Raw genomic sequence first — 20,539 nt, 5'->3', positions numbered from 1 at the left:
AGATCAACAAAGTTCCGTTCCTATTCACGAGTGTATGTAGTACCAAAAAATGAATATTACTGCAACAATATGATTGGATTGTTTTTAGCTACTATACATTGAAAACAATCCAACCAAAATACGATTGATGTGGTTAGTTCAGTCTTGATTTAGTTTGGACTAGTACTAATGTACAGTGAAAACAATCAATACTCTACCTCAAGACAATTTAAGAATTATCTTTCTTTTTTCTTAAGAAATTTTTGGTGTCACGACGAGATGTCCAAAACCAGTATCTAATTGTGCCTAGATGTTTCATATTTGAAGAGTAAGCAGACATAATGTATGGTCGTTATTCGTTTTTTACATATGATCAATCGCTTTAAAGTTTTTTTTTTATTGGAAGTCACCATGACCATCAAACTTGATATTTCAAATCATAAGAACTCATAAATGGTTTCTAGGTTTTTAAGAAGCTAAGGAAAGGAAAAATATAAAAACTGAAAATTTAGATTTGTTGAAAGGATTAAAGAACAAATTAAATTAACTATATATACGTAACAAAATTATAATAATAATAAAATATTTTTATTATCTAATTTTTTTCTCTCGAGATGTGTATATATCTAAGATGTTAAATCCAAGGGCTATATGGTGAGCCCTTACAGAAGTTGTCACGAGGGTGACCTCGTCACAGTGCGACTCTTTACCAGTCTATCTTATGAGACTATGTTATATAATTTTAGTTGATTTAATATCGCAAAGAAGTTGTCTTGGTTAAACTGTCGATATATGATGCAAGCAATGAATTTTCTAGATCCTTATTAATATTTGTTCAAAACAATTATTGTTCCATAACTATTTTTGTTTCAAGTTGTATCTTTTGGAAATTTACCAAGCGTTAGTGCATACTGTATGCGGCTATTTGGAATGTTTCAACTTAATTATGTGAGGAAAAAAAAACTTCTTGGTGATAAGTAAACATAATTGTATGTTTATAAACATTCAGTTTGACTTCCGCAGACTGTATAGGTTTGCAAACCCTTTACATTTTAGTTCGAGAATTAGCTAGGTTCGCCAACCCGGTTTTCAAACAACTACCATCTAACTTTAGAAAACTCTAAGGTTTGCAAACCCTTGTGGACTGACTTTTACGAACTGGAAAGGTCTGCAAACCTTTGTGTCATGACTTCATGAACTGTCAGAGGTTTGCAAACTCGATTTGCAAACCTGTCCAGTTCTAGTATTAGCATAAGTACACGAACTTTTATATATGTTTATGTTCGACTTTGCTACAATTCTCATAGACACTTTTAAGAAGACTTTATTAACAAAATCATTTTGTGCTTGTGAATTATTGATTAGTCTTGAGTATTATCGAACACCACTATGTGCTTGTATGTTCAAAGGCTAATGAGCCACTATGAACCATCATTGTGCACGGTTCCAGAACCCTGGACCATAATGCATATTCTTTTATGTAATTTCAAGGCGAAATCCTCACATGCTTACATGAATTCCTAATAAGAATTTCATCTAAACTGAGAAAGTGTTTTCTTGGATCTCAAGCTATCTTAGCTTGAATTCGAACCTACCTAAAGCCTTCAAAATATATAAATAAAGAAACTCTTGCAGCAATTTATCAATCCATGTCACTCTTGTTTTGTTATTGCTAAACTAGATTCGACCTCTATAACCTAGGTTTTCTCTAAAAAAACATAATTAGGTTACGACTTTGAAAACTTCACCTAGGGATTTGTGGATCCCGGAAAGATTATCTTTTCCTTGATAGTTCTTGTATCCGGATATTGTTTTTATTGATCTTTGAGGTTTTAATAATCTCAGATCAGGAATCAGATAGATAGAAATCAAAAAGTTCTTTTCATCGCTGACTTTGTGATTCCTCAAGATAGATATTATTAGAGCACATATCGGTCGAACTCGAAATTTTTGTTATCTCAAACTTGTTGTCAGTGTTAGATACCCAAAACAATATCTTGTCCCGGACTAGGGTTAGATCATGGTAGTTGAGTATCATACTTCATGGAATAACCCTCGTTGATTGAAGACTAAAGAAAAAACTAAGGCATTTGTGAGAACTTCATCAACAAGAGGTATGTGAAGAGCGAACCATCCTACTTACTCACAACATGTACCATTCTATCTTATGACACTATGTCTTATTATTTAGTAGATTTAATATTTCCAAGAAGAAATTTCAAGTCAAGATTGTCTTGATAAATCTCTCGAAATATGATTCAAGCAATGGATTTTCCGTATCCTTAACAATCTTGGTTAAAAATAATTTATTGTTCATGAACTATTTCCGTTTTAAGTTGATCATTTGGAAATTTCCCAAGCCATGTTTTATTTTATCTATGGCGATAGAGAATGTTTCAAATTGTTTAATGAAAGTTTTCAGAGCATTTAGAATTCTGGAAATAGGGTAGGTACACATACCCAGTAGGTTCTCCCAGTTGATCTGAGTTTTAAAATGGGGGGGGGGGGGTACACATACCCAATAGGTGTACCCCTGGGATCTGAGTTTGTGAATGACCAAGGTATGCATACCTGGTAATGCGGACTCATGAAGCCTGAGGTTGTGGACTATCCATAGGTATGCACACCCGATACACGTACCTACCCAGTTTTGATTTAAGAAGATGCTCATCAATTTTTTTACAAATATGTTTTGATTTGCTACAACTCTCATAAACACTTCTAACACAACTTTGTTCACTAAACCACATTGTGTTTGTGGATCATGGTTTAAGTATTGAGCAATATTGAACAATGTTTAATTATCTTTTTATGTTCAATATATAAGAATACTTGCCAACAAGAACCATCATCGTAACAGTTCCATAACCCTGTACCATAGTGTATATTGTTATGTGTAGTTTCAATAAAAACTTCTCACATGTTTAACCTGGATTTCTAATAAAAGTTTCATCTAAAATGAGAGAGTGTTCGCTTGAATCTCAAGTTATCTTAGATTGAATTCAAAGCTACCTAAAGCCTTGAAAATATATATAAATAGAGAGAGTCATGCAACAAGATTTCTCAATCCTTGGCATTCTTGCGTCCTAGTTGCTTGTTAGATTCGTCCTCAATAGCCTAGGTTCCTCGTGAACTGTATTATAGGTTACGACTATGAGGACTTCACTCATGGATTCGTGAAGCCTGGCTAGACTATCTTTTATCTGATAGTTCTTTTATCTGGATCTTGTTCTTATTGATCTTTGAGGTTTTCATAATTTCAGTTCAGGAACGAGATAATTAGAAATCGAAAATTTCCCTTCTTCTCAGACTTTGTGATTCCTTAAGATAGATCTCTAAACTCTTTTTTTGATTTTTTTTATTGTTGTTAGTAATACAGGATTCTTAGCTATCTGAGTGTAAGTGTTCTGGATTCATGGGGTTTGCTGGATTTTTTATACTCCAAACATATTTCCAAACCTAGATTGACTAATCAAAAGGGAAACCCAATATGCTTATTTGTTTGAGGAAGATTGGTATCAAAAGTCTTCACTAAGATTGAAGAAACTCTTACTCCTTAAAAGGACGTCAAATAAGATTGAATTTCATAGAGCTTTGCGAAGTTCAAGATACGTAAACAACACCACTGCAGCTCAATATTTTGGAAGGTTAATTTAGTCTCAACTATATTCCAGTCTGAAGTCTAATAGTAGGCTAGTGTATGTAGCGGCTTAATACATTTTGATGTTCAAAGTTGGACGAGGTCCCAGGGTTTTTCTAAAGGTATAGTTTTAGCCAAGAAAATTTAATTATTGACAAACTATTTTTGGATATCTAACCTTTGGAAAATTGCCCAATTAAAACAATACATGAACTGTTTTATGGTATGCATACCTAGTATGTAAACTTTGGATATTGGGAAAATTTCTTAACTTATATGAGAGATTGAAAAGTACACGAACTGCTTGGAGGTACGCATCCCCAGTATGATACCTGATAATTTTTAAATCCATATCTTGCTCTACTGGTTACTGTTCAAAAAATTTATATCAGGAACACGATAAATAGAAATCACAAAAAAAAATCGTCTCAGACTTTGTGATTCCACAAGATAGATATATAAACTCTTATTTGATTTTTTTATAGATTGTTAATATGAGATGGTAGTGATCTAGGCTTGTTAGTGCACTGCTCGGTCGAGCTCGAAAGTTTTGATATCTCAAGCTTGTTGTCAATGTTAGATGCAAAAAACTATATCTTGATTTCTAATCTACTAAAGTCAAGTCTCGGGTGAAGATTAGATTATGGTAGTTATTCCTATTATAAAGATAAATTGTTAGAGCATTTCTCGGTCGAAATCGCGAGTTTTGCAATGTCGAAGTTGTTAATGTAAGATGCACAAAACTATATTTTGACTTCTAATCTAAGAAACTCAAGTCTCAGACTAGGATTGGAGTATGGTAGTTGAGTATCAGACATCACAGAATAAGCCTCAAAGACTGAAGAACAACCAAAGACATTTGCGAGAACTTCATCAACAAGAGATATGTGATGACTGAACAATCCCATTTACTCGCGGCATTTACTATTCTATCTTATGAGACTATGTCGTATGATTTTAGTAGATTTAATATTGCAAATAAGAAATTTCGAGTCAAGCTTGTCTTATCTTTCGGAATATGATTCAAGTAAAAGATTTTCTAGATCCTTAATAATCTTGGTTAAAAAAATTATTGTTCATGAATTATTTATTTTTCAAGTTAATTATTTGGAAATTGCGCAAGCAATGATAGTTATTATCTATGGAGATCGGAAATATATCAGATTATGTAAAGAGAGTATCCAGAACATTCTGAATTTTGGAAACAAGGTAGGTATGTGAAAATGCGGGGGTCTAACAACCACACCCAACAATTCGTTTGGCAATCTGAGAGGACTTACTCCAATACAATTTCTAGAGAATCAACTAGACAGTCAGACTCAATCTAGAATAAAGTATTTCAAAGAGTTTAATATCTCTAACTCTTAATTCAGTTCGCAATCAGCAAATAGAAATCTGCGAGCCCGATTGAATATAAGAAGAATTACTTGAACGGTACCAAACACCAATGTTCAAGTATCAATCAATGTAAATCAACAAACAAAGGTTAGATATTCTAATTGATTTATCTTAACGCACAACCTGTGATATTTCAATTATATAACAAAATATAATGCAGGAAAGAAATAACACAGACACCAAAATTTTGTTAACGAGGAAACCGCAGATGCAGAAAAACCCCGGGACCTAGTCCAGATTGAACACCACACTGTATTAAGCCGCTACAGACACTATCCTACTACCAATTAACTTCGGACTGGATTGTAGTTGAACCCTAATCAATCTCACACTGGTTCAAGGTACAGTTGCGCTCTTTACGTCTCTGATCCCAGCAGGATACTACGCACTTGATTCCCTTAGCTGATCTCACCCACAACTAAGAGTTGCTACGACCCAAAGTCGAATACTTGATAAACAAATCTGTCTCACACAGAAAAGTCTATAGGATTGAATAAATCTGTCTCCCGCAGAAATACCCAAGAGTTTTTGTTCTGTATTTTGATAAACAAGGTGAACAGGAACCAATTGATAAACCTGACTTATATTCCCGAAGAACAACCTAGTATTATCAATTACCTCACAATAAACTTAATCGACTAGCGAAACAAGTTATTGTGGAATCACAAACGATGAGACGAAGGTGTTTGTGACTACTTTTCTATCTTGCCTATCAAATATATAAATCTCAAGCCAATTTTACAATTGCACTCAATCACGATAGAAACAGCAAGATAAGATCACGTAACTACAAAGAGAATAGTTGGGTCTGGCTTCACAATCCCAATGAAGTCTTCAAGTCGTTAACCTATAGGGTCTTGAGAAGAAACCTAAGGTTAAAGGAGAATCGACTCTAGTTATGCAACTACTAACACACAGGAGGTGTGGGGATTAGGTTTCCCAGTTGCTAGAGTTCTCCTTTATATAGTTTTCAAATCAGGGTTTGCAATCCAAGTTACCTTGGTAACAAAGCATTCAATAATCACTGTTAGATGAAAAACCTGATTCAACCAAGCTAATATCTTTAAAACTTTAGATCGAGCTTAGCTTGTCACACACAAATGAAATGTACCCTCATTTTTAGGTTTATGTAATCGTACCCAAACGTGTACACCATGTTGGTTCACAAATAGTTAACCGAGGTTAGCCATATGATTACTCTCATATCAACCTTATTCATCTTAACCATAACTAGTTCAAATGACTCAAATGAAACTAGTTAAAGAGTTGTTCAATTGTTATATTCTCATGGATTTATACAAGAACAAAATTGAAGCAAAATCGGTTTGATTCACTCGAATCAATACATGAACATTACAGCCACAGTTTGCAAAGATTGTATTCCTTATTGATAAATGTTTAGGTTCATGTACAACCGATTTTAGAAAGTAACCACTTAAGTATGCATACGGGTATGCGTACTTAAGTAACCGGATTTGAGTTTGGTTTGGTTTTCAAACTCAGCAGAAATTCACGAACGTGAACTTTCTGCCAGTATGCGTACGGGTACGCATACTTTCCCAGACTCCTACAATCTTTTTGTATACACACAAGTATGCATACTTTAGGTTCCCGGTTTTGGACTTATACACTAATATGAAAACACACTATGCTTATATCCAAAGATGGTTACAAGATTCTAAACTCTTTATTTCAATCATTGAAACATTCTTCTATAATGATAATAGTCGTTTTCACACACTATTAGCATCAAAGCAATTTTCAAGATATTGAAATAATCATTATCAAAACATTCCAAGTCTTACACCAAATGATTGTATCACACAAACAATGTAAGATGTTACTCGGAAATTTTCTCATGATATAAGATGAGCTTGTTTGAAGAGAAAGCTTACCAACACATATTTCGAGAAATATGTAAGCGAGATATACTCAGCTCGAAATCTCAAATGTGTACATAGAAAACTATATCGTAATACGACTTATGTCTCAATATAGAAGATAGATTAGAAATAGACTTTCCAAGAGATAGATGAGTTTAAGTCTCCACATACCTTTTGTCGATGAAGTTCCACAAGCTCTCCTTAGTAGTTCTTCATCTTCAAGTGATAAACGTCGTGAAGTCTACGCTCAACTACACAAATTATGTCCTAGTCCGAGACATCTATAAATAGGCTAGAAATCAAGACTTATAGTTTTGATCACTAACATTGACAAACATGCTTGAGATAGAAACGCACGCGAGTTCGACCGAGCAGTGCTCTAACAGTATGCATACCCGGTACGCATACCATTGGATCCTAAGTTCGCGGATTTCCCATAAGTTCGCATACCCAGTACACATACCTACCCTGTTCTGATTTAAGCATATGCTCATAAACTATTTTTTAGAAATATGTTTGGTGTTGCTACGCATATCATAAGCACTTCTGAGACAAATTTGTTCACTAAATCGCTTTGTGTTTATGGGTCAATGTTTAAGTTTTGAGTGTTATTGAACACCACTTATGCTTGTAAGTTCAATAGACATACTTGCCAACTTGAATCATCATTGTACACGCTTCCAGTACCTTGGACCACGGTGTATATTCTTCTGTCTAATATCAAGGAGGACTTCTCACATGCTTGCATGAATTCGTAATAAGAATTTCATTTAAACATAGAAAGTGTTTGCTTGAATCTCAAGTTATCTTTGCTTGAATGCAAATCTACCTAGAGTTTTAAAAATCTAAATTGATAGATTCATGCAATAAGATTTCTTTATCCCTGGCACTCTTGTGTCCTAGTTGCTTTCTATAATCATCCTCTATAATCTAGGTTCTTTGTGAACTGTATTCTAGGTTACAATTGTAAAGACTTCACTTAGGGATTCGTGAAGTCCGACGAGACAATCTTTTACCTGATAATTCTTGTAGTTGGATCTTGTTCTTATTGATCTTTGAGGTTTTCGTAATCTCGGATCAAGAACGAGATAAATAGAAATCGCAAAGTTTTTTTCTTCTCGGACTTTGTGATTCCTCAAGATAGATATGTAAACTCTTCTTTAATTTGTTTAGATTTTTTTTGAGAGGTTATTAAGAATCCATGCTTCTCAGCTAACTGAGAGTAATTATATGATTTGTGAGATTTGCTGGACTTTGTCAATTGCAAATAGATTTCTAAACGTAAATTGAAAAATCAAAAGGTAAATCAAATAGGATTATCCATTAGAGGATGATTGATATCAAAAGTTTTCATTGAGGTTGAGGCAACTCTTAGGCTGTAAAGGATTGCATAGAGCCTTACGAGTTTCGAAAGACTTAAGGAGCACGAATGCAGCTGAACTGCTTGAAGGGTTAATTTATTCTCAACTATACATTCCAGTCTGAAGTCTGATAGTAGGACAGTATTTGTAGCGGCTTAGTACAATTTGGTGTTCAAAGCTGGATGAGGTCCTGTGGTTTTTCTACAGGTGCAGTTTTCCTCATTAACAAAATTTTTGGTATCTTATGTTTTTCATTTTCCACGAATAGTACGTAATCAATCTAGACAGTCTAAGTTTTTATTAATCGATATCAGAACAAGACTCGCTCTTGTTGAATTCGTATATTGAAAGATAGATTGCAAATTCATACTTGTTAGAATTCGAATCCTCTTGATTTGAATATGATTAGGTTGATCTTGGATTGATTTTTTGAGATTGTCCAAGAACACTTTTACGCAATCAGGATCACAAAATTTTAGTCTAAACTTGTTGATTGTGGAAGAGAAAGTGAAAACTCTACATACATATTAGGTATACTTTCAATTGTATTGGGTTTTTCCATACAGGTCGCTGAACAAAAAAGGTTGTACTTGGTACCCTCTCTTCTGCAAGGATTTTCTTTGATAAGAGTATATGTGTTCCGAATCCGTGAGATTTGCTAGACTTGTCTACTGCAAACAGATTTCCAAACCTTGATTGAAATTTATCGAAATGGAAATTAATAAGCTTGTCTGTTAGAGTAAATATGTATCGGAAGTCTTCACTAAGTCTGAAGCAACTCTTAGGATGTAAAAGACGCCAGCTAAGAAAAGCAAGTGTGCAGAACCAAGTTGGGTTCAGAGACGCACAAGAGCATGAGTTAAGTTGAATTGCTTGGAGGTGATTAATTCAGTCTGGAGTCTGAGTATGCTAGTGTCTGTAGCGGTTTAATACAATGTGTTATTCAAAGATGGACGAAGTCCCTGGGTTTTCCTTCCAATGGAATGTTTCCCGTTAACAAAATTCTAGTGTCTTATGTTATTTGCTTTCTCGCATTACATAGTTTATCTTCATAATAAGAATATCACAAGTAGTATATAATCAATCTAGATAGTTTAAGCCCTTAATGATTAAGATCATAAAAGACTATTTCTTTTTGAATTCGTATCTTGAAAGCTAGAGTACAAGTTGATGAGTGCCAAATATTGTATATATTTATCCCTTTTTGTTGGCATTTAACTCATCTTTTGCGCATTAATTCTACATTTTATCCCATATTCTGTGTTTTCGTTGTTTTCAAGAATAAATAATTTTCTTAATTAATTTTGCATTTTTAGGTACTAAATAAATCCTGGTTATCTCACGGAGCGAAAAGAGCAAAGGAACGGCAAAGACTCTCGATAGGAGGAAGCGAAGAATGATGTTTGCAAGAGCCGGATCAACTAGAAGTGGGCTTGAAGAAGGAAGAATTGTTCTTAAAGAAGATATGGGCTTGGAATACCCAAGGCCCAAAACCCTTACCCAAATCCATTTCCATTATCCATACCCATTTCCATGAGAGCCGTCAGATCGGATCCATCTTGTCATCCAACGGTCGCCTCATCATTGTGCATCAAAATCCGAAGCTCCTGTCAAACACTATAGTACCTAACTCCATCTGAAGCCGTCAGTTTTGTTGTGTCTCATCATCCAACGGTCGTTCCTATCGCACTGTTGGATCATTCCATCACCTTTTCATCTTACGCTTTCGCTTCGCTGACCATCAACCTTTGATACATCCGCCTCACACCCTAGCATCAGAAACCTATACCCCTAACCAAACAGACCCTTCTTCTCCATCGGGTTCTTCTTCCCAAATCAATTTTCCCCAAAACTAGCTCCTCCTTCCACCCGACCATGGCAGCCTGCAACTGCTGCTCCTCGAGCTTCACTACACCCCTCTCCGCCTCTACCAAAACCCGTACGCACCACAGTTTTCTCTCCCTAGCCTAGTCGTTTCCCCAAACCCACATCTCTCTGACCTAGGTGTGGAGTTGATGAAACAACTCGAGCTAGGGTTGCAGTATATCAATTGGAGCAGGAAGAGCATCAGAGGGACATCAAGGAGCATGGGTCGAGCAAAATTCACACATGGGTGAGAGAATTTGATTTTCCCCAAATCAATTTAGGGTTTTCAAAATTAGGGTTTTTAGAAATTAGGAATTTGATGTAAGCTATAAATAGAAACTGATGTAGGATGTTAAAAGGTGTTCTTGGGTCATCCTAGTTCCCCCTAATTGGGTTAATTTGATTTTTCAATTTCAATTTCAATTATACTGTCATCACTTGTTCTTCACTGTTAAACCATGTTGTGTATGTTAATGTTCTTGTAATTCCCCTGTTTGACTCACATGTTCTTGTTTTGAGTCTTAATGCTTGACAAACATGAAAACTCCTGACTCCAGCATGTTCTAGCTCTCTTGCTAGGGACTTGATGAAGCCCTAGCCCTGTTGTGTAGTTATTCTTGAATGATTAAGCAAGTTTGAATGAACTTAGTTTAGTGACAGATCACTTTCACAATGTATGCCAAGTATACTTTGTAGTTAGGTTCATGAGCTGTTGATAAGCTGCAACTTAAGCTGAATTCATATGTATTTTGACTAATTGTACCTTAGAAAGACAGTTAGTACTTTGGAAAGAATACCATAGTTGTGTTTAACATGTCTATAGGAGAATGCATAGCTTAAGCTAGGGTGAATTCAATCCCCTAGTTCTCACTCATTCCCCACTGTTCTTCATTCCCATCCACAGTTTCTCTCCCATGTTCTGTTTTAGTAAGTTTTAGCTCCTATCGTATTTGCATTTTACTTATTGTTTTACTTCAACACAACAATCTCACTCCATCCTCAATGCTCACTGTTTTGTAAATGCTTCTGTTTAGTGTCAAGTAAATGCTTCTGTTTTGTAACTGCTCACTGTTTGTTTCCCCTCATGCTCACTGTGGTATCTTAACATCACAATCTTTACTTGTTTCACACACTGCCACAATCTTCTTATTTCACCATTTCCACCTCACTGTTCACTGCCCCTAGGAACAAGTTAGCAAAGGAAGCAAGAGACCAAAAATAGCAAATAAGCCCACCTTGTCCCTGTGGAACTGACCTGTGCTTGCCCTGTGTTGCTTGCCGACACTGTGCACTTGCAGTTAGAATTTTTAGGATCATTTCTAGTCCTACCAAGTTTTTGGCGCCGCTGCCGGGGACTCGGTTGCGGCGCAATTGCTCTTTCTTTCTTTTGGGTTGTTACTGAACTCTGCTTGCTGTAACTCCTATGCTTGCTTGCTGATTTTGCTTGCTATAACTCCTGTTGAGTTGTTGCTAAGTCTGCCACTGAACTGCTGCTGCTGCCTGAAATCTGCTGCGGTGCTGTGGTGCTGTTGAAAATCTGTTGCTGCAAGCCCTGAACTGAACCACCTGGTGCTGCTGGTGCTCTTGTGCTGCTGTGGTGCTCCTGCTGGTGTCAGGCCAAGAATCCTGTGAGCTTCTGCACCTGTTGCTGCTGATCTGCTCCTGCTGCAAAGCCCTGAGCTGGTGAGCCTGCTGAAGACCAAGCCCAACAGGACTGTGCTGCTGAGGAAAAAAATCACAAGCCAATCAGTAGCAAATCACAAGCCCAACTGGGCCTGCTGAAGTTGCTGTCAAGCTTAACAATTTGAACCAAGCCCAACTGGGCCTTGAGTGTTGAAGCCAAAGCTTAGGATGATCCAAAGCCCAACTGGGCTTTTGCAACCTAACTGAGCAGCTGGGCTGTGCTTCAAAGGTAAGCCTAAACCCATTAAGAGAACCCAACCTGTGGGCTTCCATTTTTAATTTGTGGGCTTGTAATAATTTTTGTTTTTCTTTATTTTTTTATTTGGGCTTGTAATAATTTTTCTTTTTCTTCTTTTTCTTTCTTTTATGGGCTTGTAATTATTTATTGTTGTTTTTATTTTCTTTTGTGGGGTGTGATAATTTATGCTAGGCTAAGTTAAAAAAAAAAAAAAAAAAAAAAAAAAAACACCAAAATTTTGCTCCTAATTTCAAAAACCAAAACTTTTCTCCCATTCAAAAACCAAATTTTACTTGCTCCCATTTTGACAACCAAATTTTTTCTAAATATCCCATTAAAACCAAACTTGCCAAAAAAAAAATGTCTCCCACCAAAACCAAATTTTTCCAAAAATCCAAACCCTTTAAAAACCAAATTCTGAGTTTTGTAACATAGTTACTTAGCTTTTGAGCCAATCATGTCTGGATTTTGGTCTGCTCCTGGGGATGGAAATAAAACTCTTAGAGAACTTGCTTATGGGCATATGCCACGTTATGAACCTTCCACGGACCATGATGTCAATAGTCATAGGAATTATTATGGACATTTTCAAAGTCCCGAGCCTCAATACATGAACCCTAATGACTATTCACACATGCATCATTCGCCACAACGTGAAAATGAACATTTTGCTAATGCCTCACTCACACAATCATCTCTTATGGATCAAATAGAAGCTCGAATCGCAGCTTTAGAAATGCAATCACATGAGGAATCTGTCACATCTAATTTTCTTAGGCAACCTGAAACCTATGCATGTCCCGCATGTGGTAGTTTAGACCACCCTGTTGAGAATTGTCATATTTTGCATAATTTTAGGCAATCTAGAGAAAATCCAAGGTATGAAATGCCCATAAATTGTGAGAATGGTAGTCATTGGGACCATAATCAATCCTTTGAGGGTTGCGATCAATCTTTTATAAACCCTAATGACCATGCACACATGTACCAATCACCACAATTTGAACATGAAGAATTTTGTACACCCATGAATTTAGACTCCACCACAGAAGCTTTCAGACTCAGTGAGCAAAACTTCGATAGATCTACATCACGAATTCAGGCATATTTAGATCAGATTTTGCTTCACCTACAAAAGGAGGAAATTCATGAGGAAATGTATGTTGTCCCTAATGAAGTGTCTAGTCCCATCCATGTAAATGATGTTGAATATGAACCTAATTTAGAGGAACATGAATCGACTAATGACACCACCACTTTTAATGAGGACCAATATGCATGCTACCATGATGATGATTATGATGATTATGATGATATGTTAGAAAAAATGAAAATATTGTGGAACCTGTTGGTTCAATAACATATGGCTTCTCGCCCTCGACCTGCATGAATGTTGTTCTTTCTAATACTCATTGTAATTCATATGATTTTGATATTGACATGGGATTCGTACAATTATTCTGTGAAGATGACATGACATAGGAATAGTTGAATCTTCTGTAGACACTAATATGCATGAAAATATATTTGATGTGTCTGATTCTCTACCTAGGTCACATTGTGATATTTCTCCTGATTTGCCGATGCATGAGAATAAATTGTTGATGATGTTGATGACTCTGATTGTGACTTGCCAATTTGATTGATGATTGTGAGCATGATGTGACATGTGTAGATGATTTAGGAGATTTTGATTTGATTAATAATGACGCCTATCTCCTACATGAGTCACAATCTGATGGCCTTCCACCCAACCTAGATTTGGTTTGTACCAATATTGTAAAACCAATTTTTCTGAAAATTCCTAATCTAGGTTTGGAACTGTGTGCTTCCCAAGTCCTCTTGGACTATTTTCATCCAAATATAATACATTTGAGGAACCACAGTTGGAATAGCATGTTTGCCCGTCCCTAGCACAGTTCATTTCGAGCTAGACCTTTTGCATGATGAACCCCCGAAACTGCGCGATTTTGTTTTCAAAATTATATCTTCTGTAAAATCCAGGTTTGGGGGTAGCTCATTTTGTTTCACAGTTTCACTTGCATGCCTTTCATTATTATTGTGTGAAGCTGTTGAAACCTCTACACTTTGTCTTTTGGGTTGATCCTCAACTCTTTAGATTGTTAGTGTATGGTGAATTTTTGTATATAATCCAGTAGATAAAATTTTAAAAAACCCTTTTGTTCCTTTTGTATATATTTTGCTAATCCAATATGATCTCGGCTGAAATATGTTGGATTTTGCCTTGAATAACGGAGTTTTAATTCTGCTTTCGCCGAAATCGGGTATTCTCTCTCCTTTTACTCTACTCAGCATGTCCCTTTCCATATGTTGCATTTTAATTCTTTCCATTTTGAAACATTGAGGACAATGTTTAGTTTAGGTTTGGGGGTATAGAGTAGATACCACGATAATTTGCCATAATTGAAAACGAACTCCTTCTTTTTGAAAAAAAAAAAAAAAAAAAAAATTGAAAAAATTCCAAAAAATTGAAAAATCAAAATTCAAAAAATTAAAAAAATTGAAAAAAAATCATAAAAATGGAGCTCATTTACCTTGAAATGTTGACTCTTGTGCAAATATGTATTTTTATTAGGAGTCTTAGTCTAGATATTTAGGCACCCTGATTCTAGCACAATTCACATAGTGATAAGAAATTTGCACGCGCACGATCTACCAATACATGTATGGCCTCGATCTTCAAGGTGTTTGATAGGAAGTTACGATTGCCAATCACTTTAGAATACTGAACGAAACTTGACTAGCTTGTTCTTTGGTTGGTTGGGATAGAAGATGGAGGTTACATTAAGAAAAACAACCATCGAATTTAACTGGGTGCATCAAAAAGGGCTACCTCTTGCAAAGTGTCATGTAATTTTTGTTTCTTTTTGTTATGTATCAAAAGTGGCCTTTGTAAAAATCAGTATCAAAAAAAAAAAAAAAAAAAAAATCAAGTATTTATCAATTCCATCATCTCTTGTTCCAAAAAAAAAGAGAATAGTCAATGTAAATAAGAGTCATGTAAATAGTCATCTTTTGTTGTTTCATTGTAATAAGCAAGGAGGGTGTATGCCATTGATGTACAACGCGAGCAATTGTGAAATACCTCCAACTCATTCACAATTCTCGTAAAGTCCGGACAGCTAGCTAGATTTCGACCTGGTTCTTAGCCTGAGAAACTATCTCTTGGTGATTAGTAGTCATAACTTCAGATCTTTCTTTACACATGTGTAGATACACTTTACACTCTTATCACATGTCTTTTTTTGTTATCAGTGCTAGGATTGTGCCTTCGATAGCTAGATACATTGACTCCATTTTGCTGTGAGCTTAAACTGTTTTGCACATGTCACATTTGATGGAATCTGAGCTATATTTTGTCCTTAGGTTTTGTAGGCACACCTCTGGTAAACCTTCACGAGACTTCAACTCGTCCACTAGGGACACTTAGTGGTTTAAAAGGCTTAGTGCATACGCTAAATGCATTCGAGAGACCAGCGACAGTGGTATAGTTAGGATTTCCTTAGTTTGTTTTACTTGAGGACAAGTAAAATTCAGGTTTGGGGGTATTTGATGAGTGCCAAATATTGTATATATTTATCCCTTTTTGTTGGCATTTAACTCATCTTTTGCGCATTAATTCTACATTTTATCCCATATTCTGTTTTCGTTGTTTTCAAGAATAAATAATTTTCTTAATTAATTTTGCATTTTTAGGTACTAAATAAATCCTGGTTATCTCACGGAGCGAAAAGAGCAAAGGAACGGCAAAGACTCTCGATAGGAGGAAGCGAAGAATGATGTTTGCAAGAGCCGGATCAACTAGAAGTGGGCTTGAAGAAGGAAGAATTGTTCTTAAAGAAGATATGGGCTTGGAATACCCAAGGCCCAAAACCCTTACCCAAATCCATTTCCATTATCCATACCCATTTCCATGAGAGCCGTCAGATCGGATCCATCTTGTCATCCAACGGTCGCCTCATCATTGTGCATCAAAATCCGAAGCTCCTGTCAAACACTATAGTACCTAACTCCATCTGAAGCCGTCAGTTTTGTTGTGTCTCATCATCCAACGGTCGTTCCTATCGCACTGTTGGATCATTCCATCACCTTTTCATCTTACGCTTTCGCTTCGCTGACCATCAACCTTTGATACATCCGCCTCACACCCTAGCATCAGAAACCTATACCCCTAACCAAACAGACCCTTCTTCTCCATCGGGTTCTTCTTCCCAAATCAATTTTCCCCAAAACCAGCTCCTCCTTCCACCCGACCATGGCAGCCTGCAACTGCTGCTCCTCGAGCTTCACTACACCCCTCTCCGCCTCTACCAAAACCCGTACGCACCACAGTTTTCTCTCCCTAGCCTAGTCGTTTCCCCAAACCCACATCTCTCTGACCTAGGTGTGGAGTTGATGAAACAACTCGAGCTAGGGTTGCAGTATATCAATTGGAGCAGGAAGAGCATCAGAGGGACATCAAGGAGCATGGGTCGAGCAGAATTCACACATGGGTGAGAGAATTTGATTTTCCCCAAATCAATTTAGGGTTTTCAAAATTAGGGTTTTTAGAAATTAGGAATTTGATGTAAGCTATAAATAGAAACTGATGTAGGATGTTAAAAGGTTCTTGGGTCATCCTAGTTCCCCCTAATTGGGTTAATTTGATTTTTCAATTTCAATTTCAATTATACTGTCATCACTTGTTCTTCACTGTTAAACCATGTTGTGTATGTTAATGTTCTTGTAATTCCCCTGTTTGACTCACATGTTCTTGTTTTGAGTCTTAATGCTTGACAAACATGAAAACTCCTGACTCCAGCATGTTCTAGCTCTCTTGCTAGGGACTTGATGAAGCCCTAGCCCTGTTGTGTAGTTATTCTTGAATGATTAAGCAAGTTTGAATGAACTTAGTTTAGTGACAGATCACTTTCACAATGTATGCCAAGTATACTTTGTAGTTAGGTTCATGAGCTGTTGATAAGCTGCAACTTAAGCTGAATTCATATGTTTTGACTAATTGTACCTTAGAAAGACAGTTAGTACTTTGGAAAGAATACCATAGTTGTGTTTAACATGTCTATAGGAGAATGCATAGCTTAAGCTAGGGTGAATTCAATCCCCTAGTTCTCACTCATTCCCCACTGTTCTTCATTCCCATCCACAGTTTCTCTCCCATGTTCTGTTTTAGTAAGTTTTAGCTCCTATCATATTTGCATTTTACTTATTGTTTTACTTCAACACAACAATCTCACTCCATCCTCAATGCTCACTGTTTTGTAAATGCTTCTGTTTAGTGTCAAGTAAATGCTTCTGTTTTGTAACTGCTCACTGTTTGTTTCCCCTCATGCTCACTGTGGTATCTTAACATCACAATCTTTACTTGTTTCACACACTGCCACAATCTTCTTATTTCACCATTTCCACCTCACTGTTCACTGCCCCTAGGAACAAGTTAGCAAAGGAAGCAAGAGACCAAAAATAGCAAATAAGCCCACCTTGTCCCTGTGGAACTGACATGTGCTTGCCCTGTGTTGCTTGCCGACACTGTGCACTTGCAGTTAGAATTTTTAGGATCATTTCTAGTCCTACCACAAGTCTCGTACTCTGATTTGTAAGATCGTCCAAGAACTCTTCTACATAATCGGGTGCACGAACCTTACGTCTATACATATTGATTATAGAAGTGAAAGAGAGAAACTCCAAATACAATCCTATACAAGGGTCTTTATTCTTAACCTACCAGTGATTGTATTAGGTTTTGTATATACAGGTTGCCAAACGAAAGGTTGATGATATGCTTGGTACCCTCTCATTTTCAGTTTTGGCTATTAATAGACATTTTTTTTTTGATGAACGACTATTAATAAATATCAATAATTAGTGCTTATCAGGTTATATACGTAATTACACACCTACAATATTGGACTTAATTCCTTTTGATCAAAACAGTCACAAAATTACGTTTGCGCTCCACATTTCTCGATCAACATAATTTATTTTTGTTAAAAAGATAATATTTTCATTAATGATGAACCAAGGTATCGAGTACATGAAGAAAAAAATTATAACAAGGTCAATATGTTCATAAAGATGCAACATCAAAAATATTGACAAGGAAAAGACAAAAGAAATCTGAAAAATATCAAAATAATAGAGCATGTTGAACATTAAGATAATGGTCTTCATAAATTAAAAATGTTTTTCCGATGAAATGTTTGTGAGGATAAATGTCTAAATCCACGCATGGTATATATCTATTTTTCCTAAACTCCTTTTCGAACCCTAACTTCTTAGACCAATGTATAATGTGTGGCCTGGTTTGGGTAGGCATCCTAATAATTTATATGTTGATGAAATAAATTAGAAAATAAAAATAGGAATATTGTTAGCCAATAAGTAAATGATATTTAAGAGATCGAAGAAATGAAAACGCATTTGGGTTAGGGATGAATATTTTTAATTATATACTCTCACCGTCCCAGATTAGATGAGCTAGTTGGTCTTAGATTTTGTCTCATAAGTCATAAATAGATGAGCTATCTCTCTATAAGGGGATATTTATAAAACTATATTTTTAATTGATTAATGTCACTATAAGAAATATGTATATTCGTTACGTAAGTGTTTTAAAATGCTTTTCAACGGTATAAAATTTACGAAAAACCATGGTATACTTTAAGAGATGAATCCTTTCTAAGTTTTACTAGTTAATATCCATGAGGATATAATTGTAAAAAAATACTTAAACATACTCATGTTTCCTTCTTGCCTTAAAAATTGTGCAAACTACAACTAGTTCATCTAATTTGAGACGGAGAGAATACAAGGAAGAGAAGGTCTAGATATTGTTGACGCATATGAAACAAGCCCATTTACCACTGCACAAACTCTTAGGGAAGTAATGTTCCAACGACAGAAGAATCATATGCCCAGTCTATTATTCAGAAATTTGAGAATTCCAGTCACGACAACACAAACATACACAGTACTTAAAATCCCACGTAACCGAGGAAGAACATTCCATTTATTACAGATGGAAAACCGTACAAAAGTGTATCTAGAAGCTAGCTTTTTTGGATGTACAATAAGAAATAGCTTTTCCGTTTTTAGAAGTAAAAAAACAATAAGTTAATTTGGTAGTATTATTTCATAATGACTTCAAGAAGCAAAAATGTTAACTTTTTGTGAAGCAAAATGTTTTGCTTCTGACTTACGATATTGACTTCTGTTCCTGGAAATGTAGAAGCACTTTTACTTCTAGTATCCCAACATCCTACTAATTTAACAAAAAATTCAGTTAAAAACTAAACAATGAGAAGCTAAATACCATAGAAAATAACTAAAATTGGGAGTCAAGAAGAAAAAAAGGTTTATCCCTCCATTCATTTTTAATAAGTTGGTTTTGTTTTTAGAGAAATTTAAGGAAATTAAGAGAACTAAACATTGAAAGTGGTCCTCATGACACTTGTCAATAAAAGAAGTGAAGTGAAATGGTCCCCATGACACTTGTCAGCAAAAAAAGTAAAGTGGAATGGTCCACATGACACTTGTCATCCAAAGAAGTTAAGAGAAAAATGGTCCCAGAAAATTAAAATATCATTTGACTTTCCCAATTAGGAAACCGGCCTATTTTTTTGAAACATTTATTTATAAAAACCAGCCTATTAAAAAGGATCGGAAGGAGTGGATAAATGATAAATAAATAAATATCAACCATTTATGCGCGCAGTTTATTTATCAGAGATTTGAGAATTCCAGTTACAGCAACATATCCAATGGTAGAACTTAAAATGCTTAACAAAAGAAGAACATTTGTTTAATCAGGGACGGAGCCTAGTTAGCAATTCGGATTTCGGCAAATGTACGGAACGACAAACGTACGAGTATTATATGGTTTGTAAAACCCATATTCGGTCCAAGATTCGGTCAACGGGGCGTGATTCGTCAGTAATTCGGAACGGCATACGTACGTGTATAATTCGATTTATAAATGTGAGTTCGGCTCTGAAAATTCGGTATCTATATATAATAAATAATTTGTATTTATAAGGTCATAGACCAATTTTTATGCATATGTGTGAGTTATTTAAAGAAAAAAATAAACTTAATACTCCCTCCGTCCTTAATTAGATGACCTATACCATAAATAAGTGGAGTAATAGATTAGTATTATTATAAGAAATATGCAAAATTTGATAGCCATATTTATATTCATTAGGTAGGTGTTTTAAAATGCTTTCCAATGATACAAAGTTTACGAAAATCCATTGTATGGTTTGAGAGATAAATCATTTCTAAATTTACTAGTAAATTTTAACTAAGCCATCTAATTAGGGATGGAGGTAGTATGATGATATTAATAATATATACAACATTAGTCATCCAAGAGGATTTGGTATAGTGGTTTAGATGTTTGGTTAGTGAGTTTGAGATCTCTCTCCCCTTCACCTTCAAATTTCTTCGGTCATTTTTGTCTCATAAGAATTAC

This window comes from Papaver somniferum, chromosome 2, assembly GCF_003573695.1.
Source record: "Papaver somniferum cultivar HN1 chromosome 2, ASM357369v1, whole genome shotgun sequence".
In the NCBI taxonomy this organism is placed as follows: domain Eukaryota; kingdom Viridiplantae; phylum Streptophyta; class Magnoliopsida; order Ranunculales; family Papaveraceae; genus Papaver; species Papaver somniferum.
The sequence above is the reverse complement of the archived record's forward strand: the minus strand, read 5'-3'. Positions refer to the sequence as shown.